The sequence below is a fragment of the Canis lupus genome, chromosome 5, assembly GCF_011100685.1.
Source record: "Canis lupus familiaris isolate Mischka breed German Shepherd chromosome 5, alternate assembly UU_Cfam_GSD_1.0, whole genome shotgun sequence".
NCBI classification, from domain to species: Eukaryota; Metazoa; Chordata; class Mammalia; order Carnivora; family Canidae; genus Canis; species Canis lupus.
The window spans coordinates 45,675,355-45,701,421 of NC_049226.1; the positions used below are offsets into that span (position 1 = coordinate 45,675,355).

The following is a 26,067-nucleotide window of genomic DNA, read 5'->3' on the forward strand; positions in this document are numbered from 1 at the left end:
GAGGATTCAGAATAGCTTTAGGTTAGTCGATGGGTGTATTGAGAAGAGCTTGGGATTTAGGTTTGAGTTCTTGTTCTGCCACTTTCTAGCAATATCACCTGGGAAAGATATTTTGACCTCTTTCATAATGTGAAGTGGGTTTGGGAATAATATCACTTTACAGGGTTTATGTGGTGATTGAGATCATGAATGCAGAGCAATTAGCACACCTGATGGCATAATAGGTGCTTAGCAAATATCAGTTTTTATTGTTATTATGATTATGACACTTATCTTTCCATAAGCTAATTCAGAAGATGTTTATGAGAGTATTGGGGGAGCAATGAATAGGATCAGCCCCACAGCTTCCTGCCTGCAGTGTAGGTCCTCAGCTGCTCATCACTGCTGCATTGCAGAGTGGAAAAAAGAAAATCAATAGAAAGAAATCATGTGGGTTGCAGAAGAGAAAAGAATGACAGATCTGTGGTTGTGGGTGGGAGTGTTACCTGTGTCTACCTTGGAAGTCTTGGATCAGATTGGGATTTGAAGGGCTGGATCTCAGAATCATCTGAAGAGTTTACAAATTTTTCTTTTCTGGATTCCTGATCTAGTAGGTCCAGGGTATATAGGATGAAATAGTATAGTTTAAAAAGCTGCCAGGTGATTCTGATGTATAGACAGGTTTGAGAATAACTAGGTAACTATTTATTACCCTGTGATTCCATAAAACATTTTCTAATCATTTACTACTTAATGTAGGGTAGGTGATGGCACAGTAATACTTATTTTAGGGTCAGAAGACAGAGACAGATTATTAAGTAGTGAAATGGAGAGCCTGAATTAACTGAGTGAAATTGAATTAAATTTTATGGCAGTTTTGAATTTAAGCCTGTTATGCATCTGTGTTGTTTTCATCCAAGATCTTTGCCTATATTTAGATTACTTGAAATGAATAACAAGGAAATTGTGATATCAGGTATTTTCTCCCTATATTTGAAAATGTCTTCAATTTTTATCACTGATATGGGAAAAGAAAAAGAACTTAGATAAGTCCACACTGTTGTTATCTTATCTGGCTGTTCTGGGTCATTAGATTATTTAGTGGAAGGGTATTGGGTTTGGAGTCTGTAAACAATGGTGGAGTCTCTGCTATTTCTCTTTGTAAACTTGAATTAGTTACTTATCTCTTGGACATGTGCTTTCTTATCTATAAAAGGGGGTATTGGCCTTCTCTATCCTATAAAATGTTGTGGGGGAGTATAATAAGGAAATTTATTCAATAGGAATGTAAAGCCCTGATGCGCTCACAGAGTGACTGTGTGTTTCTGTTCAGCTGAGATGGCTTGGTTTATGTCTGTTTTTAGGTGTCATTATTAATAGTACCGTCTTTAACTCTCAAGTGTCCCAGTTTGGATGATAAATTTTTTGGTAACCCTGTACTCATAACACCCAACCATTGTTGACTTCTAGTCTGCACAGTGGGAGGGGTCTTTGGCCTTATTTCTGTAGCTCCAAAATACCTAACCAAATAATCAAGCATTTCTTCTGGTAATTTTCATCTCTCTGACTAGATTGATCAGTGGATAAAAATAGTTTCTTTGTTTTTCCATTCCTGAATTATATTCTGGATTTGTCATGGTTTTGGCATTTTAGACACTTTAATTTGCTCACTTCTACTGATGTGTCCTAAGGAAGTAATATCTAAGTGTAAGGAGAGGATAGAGGAATCATGGGGACTGGGGGGACAGAGCCTTGTGGAAAAGTATTAAAAAACAAAAGAGAAAGCAATTTTTAGGCTGGTGTCCTGAGTTGATATTTTTTGGAATATAATGCCCTACATTGATATTCTCAAGTGCAGCATAAATCCCTAAATAGTTGGGAGAACTGCAGAAGCTTCTGGAGATCAAATTTCATTTTTTTTTTGGAAATATTTTATTTTTCTAAGATTTTATTTATTTATTCATGAGAGAGAGAGAGAGAGAGGCAGAGACACAACAGAGGGAGAAGCAGGCTCCATGCAGGGAGCCCGATATGGGACTCGATCCGGATCTCCAGGATCAGGCCCTGGGCTGAAGGCAGCGCTAAACTGCTGAGCCACCCAGGCTGCCCTGGAGATCAAATTTCAAATGCTCTCTCCTTCCTCAGGAGAATTTTGTTTTAGAATTAAGACCAGAAAAAATGTCCATTTCTCATGTAACTGGTGAAGTAATGTATTTCATTGTTTCCCTTTTCTATTTGATCCCTAGGAAACTAGGAGCCAAATCCATGGCTGATCTGCTTGGAAAGCTGTAGCTTGCAAATAACTTTCTCTTCATCTTGACTTTTGTCCCGAATTATATTATAACGTATTATTTCAAATAACATAATATTGTTCCTTGAACCAGTGTTTTTGTTTTTATTTTATTTTAATTAATTAATTTAAAAGGTTTTATTTATTTTAGAGATTGAGACAGTGCGAGCAGGAAGGAGAAGCAAAGATGGGGAAGAGGGAGAGGGAAAAAATCTCAAGTGGACTCTGCGCTGAGTGCAGAGTCTGACGTGGGGCTTGGTCCCACAAACCCGAGATCATGACCTGAGCCAAAACCAAGAATTGAACACTTAACTGAGTCACCCAGATGCCCCGATTTTTCTTTTTGATATATTTCTGTTTTATTAAATATATCCTTATAAACTGCCTTGGAATCTTGTGGGTTAAGTCAGAAGTTAAGTAAGTAACAAATGTAAAGACATCATATAGTTTCAGCTATTTTCGTGGAACTGTTTGGAGTTTTCGAGAAGGCCAAAGCTTTTGTGGCAAAGAGACCCGTGTTACCTCTAAATAATAACAAGTATACATTGATGCACCATCCTGTGGAAGAAGCCATCTCCCTCCAGCAAGAAAAAGGGCTAAATAAAATAAATCACCTTCCATATGTTGGCTCTTGAACAAGGAATCAAAACTAGTAAGGTGCAGCATTAACTGAGGATAGATAAGGACTGAATCTTCAAAATCCATCCTGGATTAGAATATCCATTTTCTTTTCTCTCACTGCTTCTCATGATAGTGTCTCTCCTCATCTCGCCCTCTATACCTTTTAGTTTTTCTTTCAGCTTGCTCAGCTTCACTGTTCCTATCTACTGTTCCCTTGTCTTCTCCCTCCCTTCCAATCCTAAAACCTTTAGGTTTTTTGTATTTGATCACCAGCCAGTTTCCCTTTGGTATCGTCTTCTCCACTCCATGAAACACACTGTATCCCTGCCTGCTTTCAACCCTACTGTCTCTGGGACCCTCTCTTCCTAATCATCTCAGACCAAGTGGTATGTGTGTGCCAGCTTGCTTGTCAGGCAGCTCCTGTGTGAAGTAACCCCCTGCTAACCAGGTGCCCTCAAACCAGGAAAAGAAATACACCATTAAATACCACAATGTAATTTGGAGAAAAAAAAAACATTAATTTGATTGGAATACCTTACACTGCACTTCAATAGTTTAATAATAGGAAGGAGAAATAAAAACATAGCAATAGCTAGCATAATGCTAGACAGCAGTAAAGCTCAGTTCTTGTGTTTTTTGTTTATTTATTCATTGGTTGATTCATTCATTTGTTCACTCAGCAGCCACTTACCATGTCTGTTATGTTGCCAGTCATGTTTTAGTGGTCCGGGCTTTGGCTGAATAGAAGCTTGGTGAAGCCTCTGACCTCATCGGAGAGTTTGGACTTGCTTGATTTTCAATCTGGAGAAAGGGCACCTCTAATTACACAACTTTACCTATACATAGAGGTTTGCCTTAGTCCACTGGACTGCTATAGCAAAATACCAGATATAAGGGGTTTATAAACAAAAATTTATCTCTCAGGGTGCCTCGGTGGCCCAGCTGGTTAGGTGTCTGCCTTAGGTTCAGGTCATGATCTCCAGGTCCTGGGACAGAGCTCCACATAGTGCTCCCTGGTCAGTGGGGAGTCTGCTTCTCCTTCTCTCTCCCTCTCCCCATTTGTGTGCACTTGGCTCTCGTTCTTTCTCTCTCTCTCTCTCTCTCTCTCTCTCGCTCACTCAATAAGTAATAGATAAAATCTTTTTTAAAAATTATCTGTCATAGTTCTATAGATTGGAAGTCCAAGATCAGAGTGCCAGCACTCTGAGGGTCCTCTTTAGGGTCTCAGATTTCTTATTGTATACTCACATTGCACAAAGGGCTAGGGAGCTCTGGGGTATCTCTTTTATGAGAGCAGTATGCTGTTTATAAGGGCTCTACCCTCATGGCCTGATCACCTCCCAAAGGCCCTACCTCCTGACACCATCACATTAGCTGTTAGAATTCCAGTGTGACTTGAGGGGACACAAACATTCAGACCTAATAAGGTTATATTTACACTGAATGTTTACTTTATTTAAACAAGGTGTGCTATGAACATATAGTCTATACTGAAGAGTGTTGGCATATGTTTCCATTTTAGTAAGCTTGGAATGAAGTACAGCAATTTGAATGTCTAGTAAGGTTGTTTAAATGGAATTTTGCTAGTAAAAGGAGTAACAACATTAATACTGGAAAGATTGGAGCCTTAACTACCTCCTTCTACTCTGAGATCTTTGGGGCCTTCTCCTTAATGCACTGATTTAGACAAAACATAATTAATATTTTCGTTTTCAATCTGCATAGTCAAACTTCAAATTGGAATAAGTGGGGAGAATACTTGTGTGGATATGTTGACAGTTTGAATAGGGGAATATATACAAAGGAATATAGAGTACCTGCAAATGGTAGCTCTGTAGAAAGATTTCTATCGTGTTAAAATTAATAAGGATACAGCCCAATATACATGTCTTTTTGAGAGGATCACTACTGTGAGAATAAGGACCAAAAAAACTAGCCTTATGTATGGCTTAATAGAGGTTTTATGTTAAAGTATTTGATAAAAAATATTTGTGATTACAGTGAAGAATGTTTTAACCCAAGCCATGTTGACCTGACCTCACTTTACATTACCAATACTATTTAGAGGTAAATAGACATTTTTAAAGTATCTGAAATGTTCTATCTGTTAAAGAGGTCAATAATCTCCTTTACTTCTTCATTATTCTTTTTCTTTAGTTTCATTTTGGACAGATGGTGCAATGCCAAATACTTTTGAACATGTCTTAAGACCCAAACTGGGAAAATTTGATTTAGGAAGATTTAGCTGATGGGAATAGCAGAGTAAGGGTCATAATTGTATTTCAGTCAGCGGATACATTTTGGTGTAAGTTGAGTCTTCCTAGCTTTTTTGTAGTCTTCACTCTCTGGTAGTAAAGGAATGTGTGCATTTCACTAGTATGTTTTATTGTACTTGGAGGTAGCTCCTTTGTCTTTTCAGGGGCCAAATTTCATAAAATTAGAGGAGTCATGCCATGTCAGGGCTGTGAGAGCACTCCTGACATATCTTACTTGTATGCTTTTGTTGTACCTGAGGAACCTGAGGCTCAGAGAGGTAGATTTATTATAGCAGTAATGGGTCTGGTACCCTTTATAAATTTCACTTTGCTACAGGTCTAACAAAGGCCCACAGAGGTTTATTATGCTAGGAAAATGGCATCCTTTCTTTCAGAGCCCGACCTTTTCATTTTCTAATATCTGTTCCTTAAGGATGCCCGGAGGAATATGTAAGGGTATTTAGATAAGATGTAAGTATTATATGTTTGACTTCATAGAAGTACCCCTGCACCCAATCTGTATCCTGATACTTACTGTTCAGAATTGAGGTTAGGCTACAACAGCATCTGAACTGGTTCCATCCCTCATCATCACTATTACTCTCTAAAACTGTTTACAGTGCTTTACCACACTGACTCAATTATAAAGGGTGTTAACTGGAAAGTTTACTGTACTTTGGATCCCTGGACGTGTCTCTACTTTGTATGCATTTCCTCACTGCTTACAGATTTGTTAGAAAAGAAGTTTTGAGTATGTGCGTTTGAGAGAGAAAGTTGAAAGGAAAAATAAAAACACAAGGATGAGAGATGTCCCTACATATGTGGATCCCTGGCTTTTGTCATCAACTTACTTTGTGAGTCATATCACCTCTCTCAGCCAATATTGATTTACTTGTTACTTCTGGAGCATGTATTGTGTGTCAAAACATGGCAGGTACAGCCTCTGCCTTCTTAGTTGTTAAGAAGGAGGTGGTGACTGAGTAGTAAAGGTGGTAAGAAGTTTTTGGATGTGTGAGATACTTTGAAGCTAACGCTGATAGAATTCGTGATGGTTTGGATGTGGGATGTGAGAGAAAGAGGTATGTCAAGGTTTGGGTTTTCTCTCAACATGCTGAATAGTGGTGACATTTACTGAGGTGTTGAACACTGAGGAGGAGGGGAGTGGTTTGTGGTGCTGCAGGAATCAAGTGTTATTTTTTTATATGGGCTTTTTTTTTAAAGATTTTATTTATTTATTCATGAGAGACACACAGAGAGAGGCAGAGACACAAGCAGAGGGAGAAGCAGGCTCCATGCAGGGAGCCTGATGTGGGACTTGATCCTGAGACTCCAGGATCACGCCCTGAGCCAAAGGCAGATGCTCAACCGCTGAGCCAACCAGGTGTCCCTTCTATATGGGCTTTAAGTGCTTATTAGACTCCTAAGTAGAGAGGTGGAAGAAGTAATTGAGTATTTGAGATGAGAGTCTGAGAGGTAAGTTTGGAGATGGTCAGCATGTAAATCATGTGGCTGGCTGGGGGTGATTGCTTGTGAGTGTAGTTAGCTTGTGAGTGTAGTTATGTTTGTGAGTGTAATTAGAGAAAAGGTGTGAAGATCAGGGTTTGAGACCTGGGGCCTACCCACAGTTTGAAGACAGGGAAATGGAGGAGGCTCCAGCCTCTGAAAATGAGGATGCTAGAACTTGACCCCTCCTTCTATCTCAAAGTTGTTATAGAGATTGTATAGGATACTACACATGAATGCACACTGAAAATTATTTGCTGCTTAATTGCATGAATAAATATCGGAGTAGGGGAAGTTACATAGGGAAATCATTTTCACACTTGACTTTTCTTCTGAAAATCTATTTGTTATGGGGTTGTGTGTGAATTTCATCTATAGCAGAGGATCCCAGTGTGTAGGTTATGTAATTGTGAGGGAAGAGGGGCTGGGCATGGGGAGGACATTTGGGGAAGTTTACAAGAGGCCTGTCATATGATGTATGCTCTAAATGTGGTTATTTCTATCAGTTCAAGAAAATACTTACATAAATACATATACAGCCAAAGGGTCATGAACTATTACCCTTATGTGGAGTAAGGGTAAAAATATTATAGTAAAAATATTTAACACTGATATCGACATTTGTAAAGATATACCCATGCATAAAAATAGTGTGTATATACTCAATGTGAATTGAGTTGTCTGTTTTTGTAAACAGATATCTGCTTGAGTTCCCAAATCTTAGTAGGCTGTTAGAGCTTGGCGTCGTCTCACTCTCTGCCTGCTCCCTTCTCTATCATCTTCCCTTCAGTGGGAACGAGGCAGTTTCCTGAAAAGTGGGTTTTCTTCTGGGAAGGCTCTGTGGCAAGTTGCCAGTGTGTCATATAACTTATCCAGTCACATGGAAGAGAAGACTAGCAAAAAGATGGGGGATAAAAACAGGAAAATCAAGTAGGTCAGAGGATAGAAGGAAGGCCAAGGCAAAAAAAGGCAGAGGTCCGTCCATTTGGGGTGGAGTTGGGGATAGGCATCTCCACCGTCCACTCAGTGACCTTTTTTTATTTCTTTCTCCTGTGTTATTTTCTTTGTGCTCACTTGCTATTATCAGAATCACAAAGACTTTTCCTCAGGTGTTTGGGAAGTTATATTTCCCTATTACTCAATAACCAAATATTACCTTCCAGAATGCCTGCTGGAGATGACATTGCAAAAATGCCCCATTCCCCCTCACTTTTATTAGTACCTTTTTGGTACCTTTTTGGTTTGATCTGATTAAACTGAAGTCTTAGATTTTATTCCTATGCTTGTGTTTCTCCAGTTCTAGGATGTGAGAGAGGATGGAGGGACAGAGAATATGAATATAAGTGATTGAATGATGGATAGTAGGATGGATGGATGGATGAATAGGTGCCTTTTCTGAAGATCTGGTATATTAAATTATCCAGCTAGGAAAGAAAGATGGATTTCTGAGATGGATACTTTAAGATAAATTTGTAGAATTTGGTAAGTGAAAGAGAGCATGGAGATCATCTGATTCAGATTTTTCCAAATATACCAGTAAAAAAGAAGTGCATAGATCAAATAATTTTACAAAAATTGGATACTTATTACACTTATTAACATATTAGCAAGAGTTCTTGCTGTTAAATATCCTATTTAAATTTGCTTAACTAGTGTTTCCCAATTTATTTCATTATGGGCCTCCACTTCTCTCTGAGTTTTCTGAGCAATATGTATATAAACCAATTATTATCATTGCATAGAAATACAGGGTTTCAGAAAACAGTTTTGGAATGCTGATTTAATCTAGTCCTTACATTTATTTATTTTTTATTTTTGTTATTACGTTGTTTATTTTTTTATACATGGTATTAACGTTTTATTAAAACAAATTTTTTTATTGAAGTTCAATTTGCCAACATATAGCATAACACCCAGTGCTCATCCCGGCAAGTGCCCCCCTCAGTGCCCATCACCCAGTCACCCCAACCCTCCGCCCACCTCCCCTTCCACTACCTCTTCCTTGTTCATTTCCCAGAGTTAAGTGTCTATCATGTTTTGTCACCCTCACTGATATTTTCACTCATTTTCTCTCCTTTCCCTTTATTCCCTTTCACTAATTTTTATATTCCCCAAATGAATGAGACCATAGAATGTTTGTCCTTTTCCGATTGACTTATTTCACTCAGTATAATACCCTTCAGGTCCTTCCACGTCGAAGCAAATAGTGGGTATTTGTCGTTTCTAATGGCTGAGTACTATTCCATTGTATGCATAAACCACATCTTCTTTATCCATTCATCTTTCGATGGACACCGAGGCTCCTTCCACAGTTTGGCTATTGTGGACATTGCTGCTATAAACATCGGGGTGCAGGTGTCCCGGCGTTTCATTGCATCTGAATCTTTGGGGTAAATCCCCAACAGTGCAATTGCTGGGTCGTAGGGCAGGTCTATTTTTAACTCTTTGAGGAACCTCCACACAGTTTTCCAGAGTGGCTGTACCAGTTCACATTCCCACCAACAGTGCAAGAGAGGGTTCCCCTTTCTCCACATCCTCTCCAACATTTGTTGTTTCCTGTCTTGTTAATTTTCCCCATTCTCACTGGTGTGAGGTGGTATCTCATTGTGGTTTTGATTTGTATCTCCCTGATGGCCAGTGATGTGGAGCATTTTCTCATGTGCTTGTTGGCCATGTCTATGTCTTCCTCTGTGAGATTTCTGTTTGTGTCTTTTGCCCATCTCATGATTGGATTGTTTGTTTCTTCTCTGTTGAGTTTAATAAGTTCTTTTTTTATAAAAATATTATTTATTTATTCATGAGAGACACACAGAGAAAGAGAGAGAGAGAGAGGCAGAGACACAGGCAAAGGGAGAATCAGGCTTCATGCAGGGAGCCTGACGTGGGACTCGATCCCAGGTCTCCAGGATCATGCCCTGGGCTGAAGGCGGTGCTAAACCACGAGCCACCCGGGCTGCCCTAATAAGTTCTTTATAGATCTTGGATACTAGCCCTTTATCTGATAGGTCATTTGCAAATATCTTCTCCCATTCTGTAGTTTGTCTTTTAGTTTTGTTGACTGTATCCTTTGCTGTGCAAAAGCTTCTTATCTTGATGAAGTCCCAATAGTTCATTTTTGCTTTTGTTTCCTTTGCCTTCGTGGATGTATCTTGCAAGAAGTTACTGTAGCTGAGTTCAAAAAGGGTGTTGCCTGTGTTCTCCTCTAGGATTTTGATGGAATCTTGTCTCACATTTAGATTATTCATCCATTTTGAGTTTATCCTTGTGTGTGGTGTAAGAGAATGGTCTAGTTTCATTCTTCTGCATGTGGATTCCAATTTTCCCAGCACCATTTATTGAAGAGACTTCTTTCCAGTGGATAGTCTTTCCTGCTTTGTCGAATATTAGTTGATTGGAGAGTTGAGGGTCCACTTCTGGATTCTCTATTCTGTTCCATTGACCTCTGTGTCTGTTTTTGTGCCAGTACCACACTGTCTTGATGACCAGAGCTTTGTAGTACAACCTGAATTCTGGCATTGTGATGCCCCCAGCTATGATTTTCTTTTTTAATATTCCCCTGGCTGTTCAAGGTCTTTTCTGATTTCACACAAATCTTAAGATGATTTGTTCCAACTCTCTGAAGAAAGTCCATGGTATTTTGATAGGGATTGCATTAAATGTAAATTGCCCTGGGTAACATTGACATTTTCACAATATTAATTCTTCCAATCCATGAGCATGGAATATTTTTCCATCTCTTTGTGTCTTCCTCAATTTCTTTCAGAAGTGTTCCATAGTGCTTAGGGTATAGATCCTTTACCTCTTTGGTTAGGCTTATTCCTAGGTATCTTCTGCTTTTGGGTGCAATTGTAAATGGGATTGACTCCTTAATTTCTCTTTCTTCAGTCTCATTGTTAGTGTATAGAAATGCCACGGATTTCTGGGCATTGATTTTTGTGTCCTGCCACACTGTCGAATTGCTGTATGAGATCTAGCTCTTACATTTATTTTTAAGCTTGCTGCTTAACTTCTCTTGGTCTTTGTCCACATTTATAATATGAGTAAAAGTAGGTTGAATGTATTAATAACTTATGGCATTCCTGGCTCTGACATTTTCTGGTTCAGGTAGATTCATTGATGAAACCAACATTTTAAAAAGTGTATCTGTTTCTGTGTTAAAGAAATTTGTCTTTCTTGTTCTTCACTATAACCATAGCATCTCCTACAGTGCTTGAAACATAGTAGCATCTTAGTGTTATTGAACAAATATATACCTTTTAGTTTCAGAGCACTGTGCCAGTTATGCCTTGATACTTAAGAGATCTTGTTCTTGCCCTCCAGAAACTTGTAGTTGGTGACTTTCTGAGAGCATGGGAGATGAGAGCAGGGAGAGAGAACCCAAGTTAGATATTGATTGTGATAAGCTATAGGATGTAGGCATATTGGACATGATTTCTGACCCTGAGTGAGAGGCGTGGACTATACCATAAGTGGGTTGTGTTACGATGATTTTCATGACAAAAGGTGTCGTTTAGAGCTGTGGTCATGGTAGCAACCACACAGTCCTTTTATCCCTGACCAGGACTTTATGATAGTAGCAGTGCTAGGAAATAAGAGCTAGTATTATTCCCATTTTATTTTTGAATTTTTGCAAATTTTTATTCTTTATTCGTATTTTATCTTTAAATACATTTCTAACATGTTGCTTATACTTCCAGTCACAATCAGGTCAACAGAGATCATTCATCTATCTATCTATCTATCTATCTATCTATCTATCTATCTATCTATCTATCATCTATCTATCTATCTATCTATCTATCATTGGCATATAACAGTGTATTTGTTTTAGGTGTTCAACATAATGATTTGAGATGTGTGTGTGCATATACATATATAGTGAAATGATCACCGCAATAAGTTTTGTTAACATCCATCACCATACAGTTAACAACTTTTTCTTAAAATGAGAACTTCTAAGATTTATTCTCTTAGTACAGTATTGTTAATATGCAATACAGTATTGTTAACTATAGTCACCATGGTCTACATCACATCCAGAGTACTTATTTATCTTATAACTGGAAGTTTGTACCTTTTGACCACCTTCACTCATTTTGCCTGCCCCCGCCCCCGCCTCCAACCACCACCAAAACCATCAATCTGTTCTTTGTATCTATGAGCAATCTTTGTTGTTGTTATTTTTAGATTTCATGTATAAGTGAAATCATACAGTATTTGTCTTTTTCTGTTTGACATATTTCACTTAATATAATTCCCTCAGCGTGCATTCACATTGTCCCAAAGGCAGAATTTCCTTCTTTCTCATGGCTGAATAATATTCCACTGTATGTATATATGTGTATGTATGTATATATCACATTTTCTTTATCCATTCTTGAGTGGACAGAGACTTAGATTGTTTCCATATCTTGGCTATTGTAAATAATGCTGCTATGAACATGTAAGGTGCAGGTATCTTTTTGAGTTAGTGTTTTTGTTTCCTTTTGATAAAAACTCAGAATGGAATTGCTGGATCATATGGTTGTTATATTTTTAATTTTTTGAGAACTCTCCAAATTGTCTTCCATAGTAGTTGCACCACTTTACACTCCTACCAACAGTGCACAAAAGTTCCCTTTATTCCACATCCTCGTCAACACATATTTTTCGTCTTTCTGATAATAGCCATCCTAACATACGTGAGGTGACATCTCATTTTGGTTTTGATTTGCATTTCTCTGTTTAGTGATATCTAGAAATTTTTTATGTACCTTTTCGCTATCTGTATGTCTTCTTTGGAAAAATGTCTATTCAGATCCTCTGGCCACTTTATAATTGGATTGGTTGTTTTTTTGTTCTTTGTTTTTGTCTTTCTTTTTTTTTGTAAGTGAATAAGTGAGCTAAAACACCGTCCTTTAGCTTTTATCAACTGGTTAACAGGGAGATGCTGCTCAGTTCTACTTATGGCAAAAATTTTAGAACTGATTTTACTGATGAGAGCGCCAAAAAGAGTAAAATGTATTGGCTGTTCTAGTTTTACCACTTACTGGCTACACTGGCATTTGGCAGATAATATAATCTCTCTGAGCCTACCTTTCCTCACTTATCTGAAGAAATGAAGACTCCCTGACCTCCCTCACAAGGTTATTATGATTAAGTGAGAACACTGTGGTAAAGAATACATCCTAATAATACTATTTTCATTTTCTATGGTGATTTTCAAGATCAAGGAATATCTTTACCCATATTATTTTATTTCTCTAAATCTTAAAGTTTTACATGCCTTCATGCAGAGGAATATTACTCAGCCATAAAAAGGAATGAAATACTTATATAAGCTAAACATGGATGGATCTTGAAAAATTATGTTAGCTGAAAGAAGCCAGATACAAATGGGAAGAAGACAGGCCAAATAGTTAAGTACATGAAGTTTAAAATCATGTACCTGATCCTAACTCTGGTTTTTCACATAGAATGTATGTTAACTTAGTCATGTTCCTAAATCTCTGAGCCCCAATTCCTTTATTTATAAAATGGGCCTCAATCAATGATATTGGGAAAACTAGACAGCCACATGTAAAGGAATGAAACGGGACCATGCTTACACCACACGTAAAAAAACAACTCAAAATGGATTAAAGACTAGAACTATAAAATTCCTAGCAGAAAACATAGGCAGTAAGCTCTATGACAGTCTTGGAGGTGATATTTGGATTTGACACCAAAAGCAAAGGCCACAAAAGCAAAAACAAACAAGTGGGATTACATCAAACTAAAAAGCTTCTGCACAGCAATGGAAACCATCAACGAAATGAAAAGGCAACCTACTGAATGGAAGAGAATATTTGCAAATCCTATATCTGATAAGAGATTAATATCCAAAATATAAACAAAACTCCTATAATTCAACAGCAAAAAATAACCAAGCAATATGAATATATACATGATTCCATTTATGTGCAATGTTCAGGATAAACACAAAGATTAATGATCACCAGGGAATGTGGTAAGGGAGAGTGGAGAGTGGCCACTAAAGGTCATGGGGTTGATGAAAATGTTCTAGGATTAGGTAGTAGGATGGTTGTAAAACTATGAATATTCTAAAACCCACTGAATTGTACACTTTAAAACAATAAAAATATTTAGGAGCTCCTGGGTGGCCCAGTTAAGTATCTGCCTTTGGCTCAGGTCATGATCCTCGGGTCCTGATATTGAGCTCTACATCAGGCTTCCTGCTCAGCAGGACATTTACTTCTCCTTCTCCTTCTGTCTGCTGCCCACCCCCCACTTGTGCTCTCTCGCTGCCAAATAAATAAAGGAAGAAAATAATTAAAAAAATAAATGCAAAAAAAAATAAATGCAGAATGGTATATTGTGTTCACGTAGACTAAGTGAGTACTTCTGGAGGGAATTATGGATGGTCAGGGGAGGCATCCTAGAAAAGGAAATCTCTAAACATTCTTTCTCCAGGCAGTTACAGAGCAGGATTATAAATGCTGCTGTAAAGGTAAGCATAGGATGCTGTGATGATGCCTTGACTTAGCAGATGGGTCAAGCTGGGGAAGCCTGCCTGTATAACTCAGCACATTTGGAGTCTAGGTACAAATGGCGATAAGCCACAGAAGGTTAGATTACAAGTAACCTTGAAGGCTACCTTTCCTAAGAGGGTAGGAGAGAGAAAGCATAAGGTTTTGAGATTCGCAGTTTAGAAACATGGCTGGCTACATCGTGGAGACAGGAATAGAGGAAATGAGAAGGATGGCGGGAACTTTTCAGGAGACTGTTACCCTAATTTGAGAAGCAATCATAGAATGATGGAGAAAAGTGGAGGAAGACAAAGCAGTTACCAGTGATTGGGGCTTAGCAGTTGGATGTGTAAGCAGCCTGTTCCTACCAGGACCTGTGTCTATCCCACAGCTGTCCCATCCTCAATCTGACCCCAGCCTCCCTCCTCAATCTTGTCTCCTGCCTCCCTGCAGAAGTGTGCATACCACTGCCAACTGCCCCCCATGGAGGCTTGCTGATTTTCTGCCTGATGCCCGGGATCACACCTTTATCTTCGCCTGTAATGGAGCTCACTTCTCTTTGTTGTCCAGATCTCTAAATTAGAAGGCCTGTAGATTCATCCGTGCTGGAATGCTCTCTTTCTTCTCTGAAGTCATAGTACTTAGTATCTCTGTCATTCATTAGCAAATAATTACATTTTGCCTTGTCACATCTCTTAATTGCTTTTGGTCTTTAGTAATTCCTGAACTGTTTTAAAATTACAGCGGGCAAAGTGATATATGATGGCCCACATGGTGGACTCTAAGAATCAGCTTTCCTGAATCCCAGTCCCAGTGCCCAACTCCCTGTGTAACCTGGGAATTACTCCCCCTCACCACCACCACCCCAGTTTGAGTAGTAGCATGTAGTTTTCAAAGAATACTTGGAAATTTTTAAAAATAATTTATTTATTCATGAGAGAGACACACACAGAGAGGGGCAGAGACACAGGTAGAGGGAGAAGCAGGCTCCATGCAGGGAGCCCGATGTGGGACTTGATCCCAGCACCCCAGGATCACAACCTGAGCTGAAAGCAAATGCTTAACTGCTGAGCCACCTAGGCATCCCAATACTTGGAAAATCTTAAAAAGCATGCAAAATGGACTAATCCCCAATCCCCAAGTACCTGAAATAATCACTGTTAACACAGGTAATTTTTCGTATTATGTCCTTTCCATCCTCCATCTTTTTTCCTCTCTCTAGGGTATGCATGTGTCTATGCAACATAGCTGGGACCATCCTCTGCATGCTATTTTGTAAACTTTTTTCATCAATGTATTGTGAGTTTGCTGAATCAAAACATGAGAATTTTTAAATACAAATTGACATGTGGAGCCAAATTGTCTTCAAAGAAGGTTGCACCAAAAACTGAATAGTAGTTATCTCTAGAGAATAGGGAGAGGAACTTTTGCTTTTTAATGGTATCTGTCTGTATCGTTGAATATATATTTTTATTAACATGAGTCTAAATAACTTTTATAGTTTGAACATGACAGTAATTTAAACCTCTACTTAATCCAGGCTTGAATCTGAATTTAAAAACAACTATATGACCTTTACTGATCAGATGGATAAAAAATGGCATCCTGTTGTTTTAATTTGACTATTGGTAAAATTTGACCTTTTTGCCATGATCATTTGTTATTTTTTCTTAAACCTTTCACGAGTCACCTAATCTCTGTAGGCCTTAGTTTGCTTTTGAGTAAAAGAAGAGGAATGATATTTAAAATTATTATAAGGATTAATGGAGATCAGTATCAAAAATGCTTTGTAAGCTGTAAAAAGTCTTAATATTTATTGTGTGTTTATTGATTCTGTATTGATTTTGATTAATTTATGGTTATGTGTTCATATAGGCCAACTTTGGTTTTTTGCATTCATTGGGAGAAAGGCTGAAAAAAGGCGAGGTTTCTTTGTTAATATTTATTTTCATGCCATATAGGTTTCATGAGAGTTGGCATTCTCGGACTAGCTTTGTGCTGCATTTCTGTTATTTATTAGCTATGTGTATAGGTGTAATAATGCATTGGACAAACACATTTCTTTTGGCAAAGACCAGAAATGTTCAGGGAACACTTGGCTGGACACACATCAGAGAGTTCTGTGAGCTGATAAAACATTCATGCAAGCTCATGAAACTGTGTAAAATGGATGATAGTACAAGGGACCTTGTTTATGCAAATTCCACTAACTGGATTCCCCTTGCCCCATTCCACCCTTCATAGTTTTGTGAAATGAAAATTGGTCAAAATCATGATTCTAAGGCTTGGGAAGGTCTGATATAGTCTTCTGCATTATCAAAGGCAGATAAATTCTATTCAGTGTGATTTTTGTGAAATCTATATTTAGCTCTCTGGAAACATGGGTACCTTATGCCTGTCAGTTATCCAAAACACTGATTTCTGGATAATAGGGAAACAAGACTGCATAAACAACTCCACTGAGTAATAGATGACCTCCTGGCCTCCTATTTCTGACTCTGTGTTCCCTTTTATCCAAGGACAAGATGTTACAAAAATAATTCAGAGTGACTCCCAAGGGTAGCCCTATGAACTCCTCCCTCGGACTGTACCCACAGAGAAGGGTGAATCACCACAGCAGAATGTTGATTCCCCCAGTGCTGTTAGTAAATGTCCCAGCCAGGCTTTCAGCCATGAGGACACAAGCAACGGGAAAGTTTTTTCTGACTCATTCACAGTGTAATTTGCAGAAGAAAACCTCTAGCTTCTCTCTCTTTTTTTAGATTTGTTTTTTTTGTTTGTTTATTTATTCATTCATTCATTCATTCATTCATTTATGATAGACACAGAGAGAGAGAGAGAGAGAGAGAGAGAGAGGCAGAGACACAGGTAGAGGGAGAAGCAGGCTCCATGTCGGGAGCCCAACGCGGGACTCAATCCCAGGACTCCAGGATCATGCCCTGGGCCAAAGGCAGGCGCCAAACCACTGAGCCACCCAGGGATCCCCCCTCTCTCTTTTTTAAAAAAAGGTTTGTGTGTATGTGCATACACGTGCATGCTCTTAGTAAGTGAAGGTACACCCGGGATCTCCCAAATGAATATTCAAACTAGCTCTTACCAGTAACGATATTTGGGGCTATTTTGTCAGCTTTTATTGTCCTGGATGTTCACACTAGGATAAGAGAGGTGGGGAGACCAGTGTCCAGTGCCTATATATCCATGAAGGACTGACTGATTCATTTAAAGTTGTTTAAAATGAGAATATTACTTTTTGACAATGAATTTCATGCCTTTTCTTATCACTCCTTGCGTCTGACCTCCGCCACCCTCACAGAACATTCACATGCCAGGGGACTTTCTTGCTTCAGAGAAATTCATGAGACTGGGTATTTAAGTTCTTCTTGGGCATTGTCTCTTCAGAGGAAAGTCCAGACTCTTTAGTTGGCATTTGTGGTCCATTGTAAATCAACAGCAGCTTTCTTCCTTTCCTCATTTCTTTCTGCTCTACACAGACTTTTTGTTTAGTCTCCCAAGGGGGATTCCCCCTTTCCTTCTTTTGCTGTTTGTTCTTGTTTCCGTTATTTGGAATGTTCCTCTTAGCTCCTACTCTCAGCCTGTTTGTATCTTCCCCACCTTGAATGGCCCACTTCAAATCCCACCTCCTCCATAATCATTATACTATTACATGTCTACTGTGGGCCAGTTGTTCTACTAGAACTATATATGTCTCACAGAGTTTAAAACAATCCTGAAAAATAATTACTATTGTCCTTATTTTCAAATGAGAAAACAATCACAGAAAATTAAAAAGTAACTTGAACCCAGCTATTAAGTGTCAGGGCCATTGTTCTGGCTCAAGTCTTCTTGACCTGAATGTTTATCTTCACAGGCTAGTGTTTCCATGAAGCCTTCTGGATTGGACGAACTATGCCAGCCCCTACCTCACACCTTCTATGAACGTGCTCTTTTGCCTTGGTTGGATGTGTGTGTCTTGTGTGCAATTAATCATGTGTTATTACCTTGCCACAATCTTGGATTGTTAATTCTTCTTTGGCAATCAATCTTTTCTTGTATTCTTTTCTTCCCACAGAGCTGTGTATCATAGTCTTTTCATGATGAGGTTTGTTTGTTTATAATGACTTCATGAATGATGTACAGGAGTGAGTTATTCCTCTTACTTGTTATTATGTTTATATTTGTCTATTTAGTCCAATTAGTTGTCAGCATCCTACCATAATACTTTTCTCTATAGTAGTCTTAGCAAATTATCCTCTCCTATCTTTCTACATATTTATTCCCTTGAAAGGAGAGATATAAGAAACTCCATAGCTGGTGTCTATACTGCTCTCCTCCCCCTTTCCAGCAGGAAAATTAAATGTGGTGAATGGAGGTACCAGGGTAGTTCAGTTGGTTAGGCATCTGGCTCTTGATTTCAGCTGGGATCATGATCTCAGGGTCCTGGGGTTGAGCTCCCTGTTGGACTCTGGGCTCAGTGGGGAGTGTGTTGGAGATTCTCTTCCTCTGCCTCTCCCTGCCACTTGTACTCTCTCTCTCTCTCTCTCTCTCTCTCTCTAATAAGTAAATCTTTTTTAAAAAAATGAATGAATGAATACCAGGCACTGGTAAGTAGTTTGCAGTGAGATGGATGACAATTGGGTTAAATTCAAGTGTTGTCTATTAGACAAAGGCTATTTGATAAAAGAATTATGGTTAGAGACATGCTGTGGATGTGTTTGGGACAAGGGTACAAAAAAGTGTTTCATTAGGTTCTGCCTTCTTGTGTGCAGAGTATTAACTGAGCATTTATCTTGAGAAAAAGTAGCTGTATCTGTTTATCTTTTTTAGTTTTAGGAGAAATTTAATTGAAGTTGTTACAAAGGACTCCTAACTGAATACCACCTATCATCTAAACCTCTAAGACCTATGTAACTCCCACTCCTCAAAAATTCCCACTGGTGGCCATACACTGAACTCTTCTATCCATTCACAGTGGTTATCTACATGAGATACATTGAAAGATTTTGCATAGATGAGAAGTAAGCAGAATGGATTTTGAATTCTTTGGGTTCCTGCAAAGATCAACTTTACTCTGATTGTAAAGTTAGAAATTGGGGACTGTGGGAATAAATCGTGGGTTTATAAATATATCATGGGTTTTAAGAATGGTAGTTATTGGCAAAATTTAAAGCATAGTTTGTGCTCTGTGGATATAGTTTCTGTGTTTTCTCAATCTCAGGCATCATTATATAGATTTAACCAACTGAAGAGCTTTCTGGAAGAAATTTATGTTGTGAAACAAAGACTAGGAGTGTGGCATCATACAGTTGATCTCAGCACGGCCATTTGCGTTACAACATCATCAGCTATACACTGTGGGAAAGAGGAATGATCTTCTGGGAGTCAGAGTAATTTCAGATAAAATACATTTCAGTGTTTTATGTTCATCTGGGGAAGGTATACCCATTGAATATAAACAATAAGGGGAGCCTGGATAGCTTAGTCTGTTAAGTGTCCAACTCTTGATTTTGGTTCAGGTCATGATCTTGAGGTTCTGGGATTGAGCCACGCACTGGGATCTGCGCTCAGTGGAGACTCTGCTTCAGGATTGATTCTCTTTTCCTCTCCCTCTGCCCCTCCTCCTGCTTGTGCACTCTTTCTCTTCTCTCTCTTGCTCTCAAATCTTAAAAAGAAAAAAAGAATATAAATAGTGAATATAAAGTAAATATTATTCATAATCTTATAGAGTCCTTTAAACCAGTGTTTTTAAAACTGGTTTGTTATTCATTAGTGGATTGTGAAATCTATTTTGAGGGTCTTGTTTAGCATTTAAAAAATGTATTAAAATTGGGGCTCCTGGGTGGCTCAGTGGTTGAGCATCTGCCTTTGGCTCAAGTTGTGATCCTGGGGTTCTGGGATTGAGTCCCACATCAGGCTCCCTGTGGGGAGCCTGCTTCTCCCTCAGCTATGTCTCTGCCTCTCTCTGTGTGTTTCTCATGAACAAATAAATAAACTCTTAAAAAAAATGCTTCTAAGTAAATGCCAAGCGATGCTGTTTAAGTAGACAATAATTATGATTTAGCTTTTTCCTGAGTTACAAAGTTTTGCCAATGAGGAAATGTACAATTTAAACTCCAGGATTCATTACTCCACCTTGAAATTATAGACTCTTTCCAAAAGGAGTTCAAAATGGTGAATACAGGTTATAAAAGGACACCATAATGCTTACATACAATTGCAGATGGCCAAAGGTGATAGAAAGAATTTTTAATATTAAACCTGAAAATAGCTAAGATTCCAACCTCATAATATTGATGAAGAAACACACAAATCTACAGAGAAAAGTCATCTATTGTTAGTTTGTACAAATATGGTCCACTGAGGAGCTCTGCCTGCAGTTTAAGATTGAAGACTTGGTTGGCAAGTATTTCAAAGCTAAACATAAAAACTGATTATAGTGTCTTGGTTGAGGAGAGGTATAAGAAGGACTATTTTTCTTGAGATTTCTTATTTTTCTCCCTTAACATCCTCTGTCTTTTGAGGTAATAGCTAAGTTCTATGAGAGTATAGACTGAAGTGAAATTTGCCATTTGGGGGATTGTTTAGCTCTGAACTCCATTTCTAGAGTGATCCTGTGTTGTCACTGTGAACATTGAAAGAAATGGCAGACACATGAACTCAGTGCAGCCTCTTGGAGCCCTGTGTCCCAGGACTTTGAATCTGGAGGGAATGGTGCAAACATGTAGGAGTGGCTTGAGATCTTTCATGGAAGCAGCAGAGCCAGGAGTCCAGTGTGGTAATGGCTGGTGACCAGTGGTAGCCAGACTAGAATGGTGTCCTGATAAGACTGTTCTGTGTTATCTTTCTCTTAATTCATTTTTATGCTAAGGTAAGTGGAACTGGTTTCTGTTGTTTGCCCGAAGAACCCTGAGTGGTTAAAGAATTACAAGAAAAATATCAAATGGGTTTTTGCCCTAAAAGAGCTTAGTGCATAACACAGAGAGGGTAGGTTAATATGCAGTGTAGACACACAAATAAATTAGGAGAAGTTAGCAAGGGGTGGGGGGATTCAGTATTTTTTCCTGTGTATTCCATTAAATTACGGTTACCCTCAAACTTTGTCAGATGCATTATCAGCAGGAGATTGTTGAAGCATGTCATCTTGGAAATACAAATTAATGAAAAAATTAGCTGTGTTAGGGTGTGGCATAATATGGTTTCAAACCTTCTTTAAGGAACCTTGGAGGTCATCTAGTAATTTTTTTAATTACACAGTATTTCAGCTCAGAAAACTTTAGAGGCTTGCTTAAGACCAGGCAGATCTTGGCAGAACTGGGCTGGATCAAGGGCTCCTTCTACAAGCGATTTCTCTTGTTGCCCGCAGGAGGAAGCTGGCATGTGGACTCTGTCCTCAGTTGGACCTTTCCTTACCTTTCCACACTGTCTACCTCTATCCTACATTGTCCCTCCATCGTGATTTTCTTTGCACCTGGCCCTTTCCCAGAACAGCCACACCCTTCCTTTCTGTCTTTTAAAATCGTCTGTCTTCCTCAAAGCTGGGAACAAATTCCATTCTCCTTGATCACTTCACACCCCTCTCTTCTGACCCGTGCTGTTCCTCCTACTTGTCTTAGCGTCCCTCCACATCTACTGTCTGGAGGTCCCCACGCACTTGTTTATCTTGCCAGCTGTTAATAGACTGTAAGTTTTTGGTGGGCTCAGATTTTAATTGTGGTGCTTCTTTAGATTCTGCCAAAGCCTGGTGCCTTGATCAAGAAAATGTGGCAAAGTGAGAAAGGGCAGTGAAGCTGGAGGCGGAGAAATGTGTCTGAGCCCAGTCTTGCCACTCACTGGCTACTTGACCGTGGGAATATCTGAACCTGAATCTTCTCATCTGTGAAACGGGCTCTGAGACTCGAATGTGGTTATAGATGTGAAATCCCTTTTTAAGCTATAAAGTACCGTACAAATGCAAGGTTTTACTGTGATTGTGCTGTGATTGTGTTTAATATGTATTTGAGGAATGAATGATTGAAAAGCACGTAAAGTGAAGAGAAGCCATTCTCCCCACCCTGCTTGGAGGGTCTCCTGCCACCATATTCTTGACCCCTATATTCTGTGTTCTCTAATAACATCATAGATGTATTAGTGGTAAAAGAAGAAAAGTAGCAAAGCATCTTGATACAATGTGGCTTTTAGGAAAATACTTAATTGGCTTTAATTAGGGAAAGTACTATATTCACTTTGATCAGAAATTGACTCTTAGGGTAAGCAGGCTCATTATTGGGAGCAGTACAGAGAGCCCTAACCCATCGAGGTGGCATTGATTGTTTGATCATCCCTAGAAGTTTATTGTAAATGAAGCAGCACTTACGGTTCTTGGGTATTCCTGGAATTGCTGCTATAGTTAGAAGTGAGTTATTCTGTGTGGCAGGAATGGCATATAGAAAAGCCATAATTCTGACTTGCTGACAGGAAAAAAATAGCAGATTTTGTATTTATATTATGTCGTCCTTTTGGCTAAAATCCATCAGCTCTGCATAGTATCTTGTGATGCTTTCATCAGAGCAGTTATTGTGGGTCTCAGCAAGGCAGGGGGGACTGGGAGCAACTGCTGCAAGTGACTTCCAAAATTCCTTTGGGTACAGTCCCTAGTCATGAGACTGGAAGGGAAGCAGAGTTCCTTTCCCTGGCTCAGTGTGTGTCTTAGGCCTCAAGGAGATTGTGTGTGCACGTGGATTGGGCCCTAGTCAGTGACCACCAGAACTGTCCTATCCACACCTGCAGCAATTGTGTTAGTTGTGGGTTGGAATGTGGGTAAGGCCTGGGCGTTTCAATCATCTTTTTGACAGTTCTTTCAGTCTCTGGAGGGGAGGTCTTGGAATGAGTTTAGTCTTCTAGGTGGATGGTAGGCTGTGAGAAATACTAAAAAGTCAGAGAAGACTGTGATGTTGGTGACAAGGGACATTTTAAAGTAGACTTTACCTGCAGTGGAAAGAGAGAGGTCCTTGGAATCTGGAGTCCTGTGTGTGACTTCTGGCACTCCCACTGATGGGCCTCAAACTTCTGTTGCTTAATAATAAGAATTAAGGGCAGCCCAGGTGGCTCAGCGGTTTAGCGCCACCTTCAGCCCAGGGTGTGATCCTGGAGACCCGGGATCGAGTCCTGCGTCAGGTTCCCTGCATGGAGCCTGCTTCTCCCTCTGCCTGTGTCTCTGCCTCTCTCTATGTCTCATGAATAAATAAAATAAAATCTTAAAAAAAAAAAATTAAGTGCAAGTGCCAGCTCCACACATGAGATGTTGCAGATGCTCTGTATAGATTGGAGTTCCCTCTTCTTGACTGGAACTGTGTTCCATCAAGATGTAATCAGTTTAACAGAAGTTCTGGCCAGAATATGAATGCTTGCTGCCTGCTAAACTCTGCATTACGCACTTTATGTGCATTAACTCATTTAACCCTTCACAGCTCTGTGAGATAAATGCCAGCACCGCCACCACCGCGCCCCCCCCCCCCCCCCCCCCCCCCGCCCCGGCGCTTTTTAACTAAGAACATTAAGGTTTAAGAATGTTAAATAGCTTGCCTAAGATTACAGTAGCTAGTAGATGGGGAAGGCAGGATTCAAACCCAGGTCAGGATGACTCCAACTCACTTTTAACTGCTCTGCTAGATTTATGAAATGGAACTTGATTTATGACCAGGCTTTTGTTCTGAATTCCTGTGTATTCTTTTGTTCTTTAAATAAGCTCACAGCCTACTGAAGTCCTTTGTCATAAAGCCTACAATATATTTCTTTAGCATTTAACGCCTTTCTAAACACTTTCACATCAACGACCTTATTTGAAAAAGGCATTGTGGGATCCCTGGGTGGCGCAGCAGTTTGGCGCCTGCCTTTGGCCCAGGGCGTGATCCTGGAGACCCAGGATCGAATCCCACATCGGGCTCCCAGTGCATGGAGCCTGCTTCTCCCTCTGCCTGTGTCTCTGCCTCTCTCTCTTTCTCTCTGTGTGACTATCATAAATAAATAAAAATTAAAAAAAAAAAAAAAGAAAAAGGCATTGTTAGGAGCTTGATGAAGACTTTTTGAAAGATCTTTCTGATACTTTAGGCAGGATGTTTCCTCTCAGGTTAAGGGATGAGGAAACTAAGGCTCAGAGATTAAAATGATTTGCTCAGGGTCACCCTTGCTGATTGTGTATTGAGCCAGTAATGCTGCTTACTTTGTTACCTTCATTTTTCTTTTAACAACTACAGTTGATCCTTGAGCAACACAAGTTTGAATTTCATGGGTCCACTTATATACTTTTTAAAAAATAAGTACAGTACAGTGGTATAAAATGTATTTTCTCTCCTTTATGATTTTCCTGATAACATTTTTTTTCTCTAGTTTACCTTATTATAGGACCACAGTATGTGATATATATAGCATACAGATAGGTGTTAATTGACTATTTGTGTTATTGGTAAGGCTTCCAGTCAACAGTAGGCTACTAGTAGTTAAATTGGGAGGGGGGACTCAAAAGTTATACGCTGATTTTTGACGGCACAGGGGTTAATGCCCCTAACCCTTGAGTTGTTCGGTGTTCAGTTATATTTAACTACTTATTGATTATCTAATATGTGCTGATGATCAGCACTAAACATAGATTAGAGCTTCTATTGTTATGTTTGGTTTCCTCCCCAGCGGGGAGCCTGATGTGGGACTCAATCCTAGGACCCCAGGATCACCACCCGAACCAAAGACAGATGCTCAACCACTGAGCCACCCAGGTGCCCCTAGACCTAAAATTTCTTGAGCAGCTGATTTCAGGAAATATTTTTAATTACATATTTTTCTTTTCAATTTTTCTTGGTTCTTTAACTTATCAACATTTTGTATTTCCTACTTCAGAAATCAAAAGCTTTGATTCCTTTCAGGTGTACATAAAGTAACTCCCTGTGTGTGTGATGGTTTCTTCAGCAAAAATAACCAGATACTCAAAGTATCGTATTCTGACTCTTCTCATTGATTTTAACCATCATCCAGTTGGTTTTTATCATGTAAATCTGACAGTGGCCTTTGGCCAAAAGCCATCCTATTCTGATCATACTTGTGATTATTAACATGGTCTATTTTTATGTCTCTTCACTATTCAAAATTTAATTGTATATTCTTCCCATATATAGATACCCATATTTCAAAAGATGTCCTTGACAATTTAAGAGGGTTTCTGCGTCTTCAGACGATAGATTTCTAGGAGTTTAACATCTTGGAAAATAGTTATGATATCCCTCTGTTTGTAGCTAGGCCCTGTTCAGATCCACAGAGTTGTGTTTTGTTTCTGTTACTTCTCCCTCATTCAGGAAGTATCAGATACACTTGTCTCCTATATGAGACTTTTGTAAACCAAAGAATGGTGAGACTCTATAAAATTTCCCTGATTTTTTTTTAATTTTTATTTATTTATGATAGTCACAGAGAGAGAGAGAGAGAGAGAGAGGCAGAGACACAGGCAGAGGGAGAAGCAGGCTCCATGCACCGGGAGCCCGATGTGGGACTTGATCCTGGGTCTCCAGGATCGCGCCCTGGGCCAAAGGCAGGCGCCAAACCGCTGAGCCACCCAGGTGTCCCAGGCAGTTTTTTTTTTTTTTAATTGAAATTTTGTAAGTCAATTAGACTTACAGAAGAAGAATACACTGCTATCATCAAAAAAGCTTTTGATTACTCACTTTTATTCTTCCCATTTTTCTGAGCTTCTTTATATTCATTTGCGTTGGGATTGGGACCCAGTGAGTGAATCATACTATTTTTAAAGGGTATTGTGCGATTTCTACTCTGGTCAGTTTTTTAAGCATTAAAGATTTTCTTTTTGTATCTGTAATAAGAAACTTGAATTGATTTCTTGGAATTATCCAGAATATTGATAAACTGATCTTGCTCTTTTCCTACCTGTTCT

At 39.1% G+C, this 26,067-nt stretch overlaps 1 protein-coding gene and 1 long non-coding RNA gene across 2 annotated transcripts in view; one reads left to right on the plus strand and one right to left on the minus strand.

The window, feature by feature from the left end:
• LOC111095925 overlaps positions 1-14,752 on the minus strand; it is a 42,886-nt gene extending 28,134 nt beyond the window's left edge. The window contains exons 1-2 of the long non-coding RNA XR_005359658.1: positions 14,682-14,752; positions 3,582-3,691 (exon numbers count right to left, since the gene is read on the minus strand). This is a non-coding gene — a long non-coding RNA (uncharacterized LOC111095925). The remainder of the gene's footprint in view (positions 1-3,581; positions 3,692-14,681) is intronic.
• JAK1 (Janus kinase 1) overlaps positions 1-26,067 on the plus strand; it is a 156,877-nt gene that overhangs the window by 80,364 nt on the left and 50,446 nt on the right.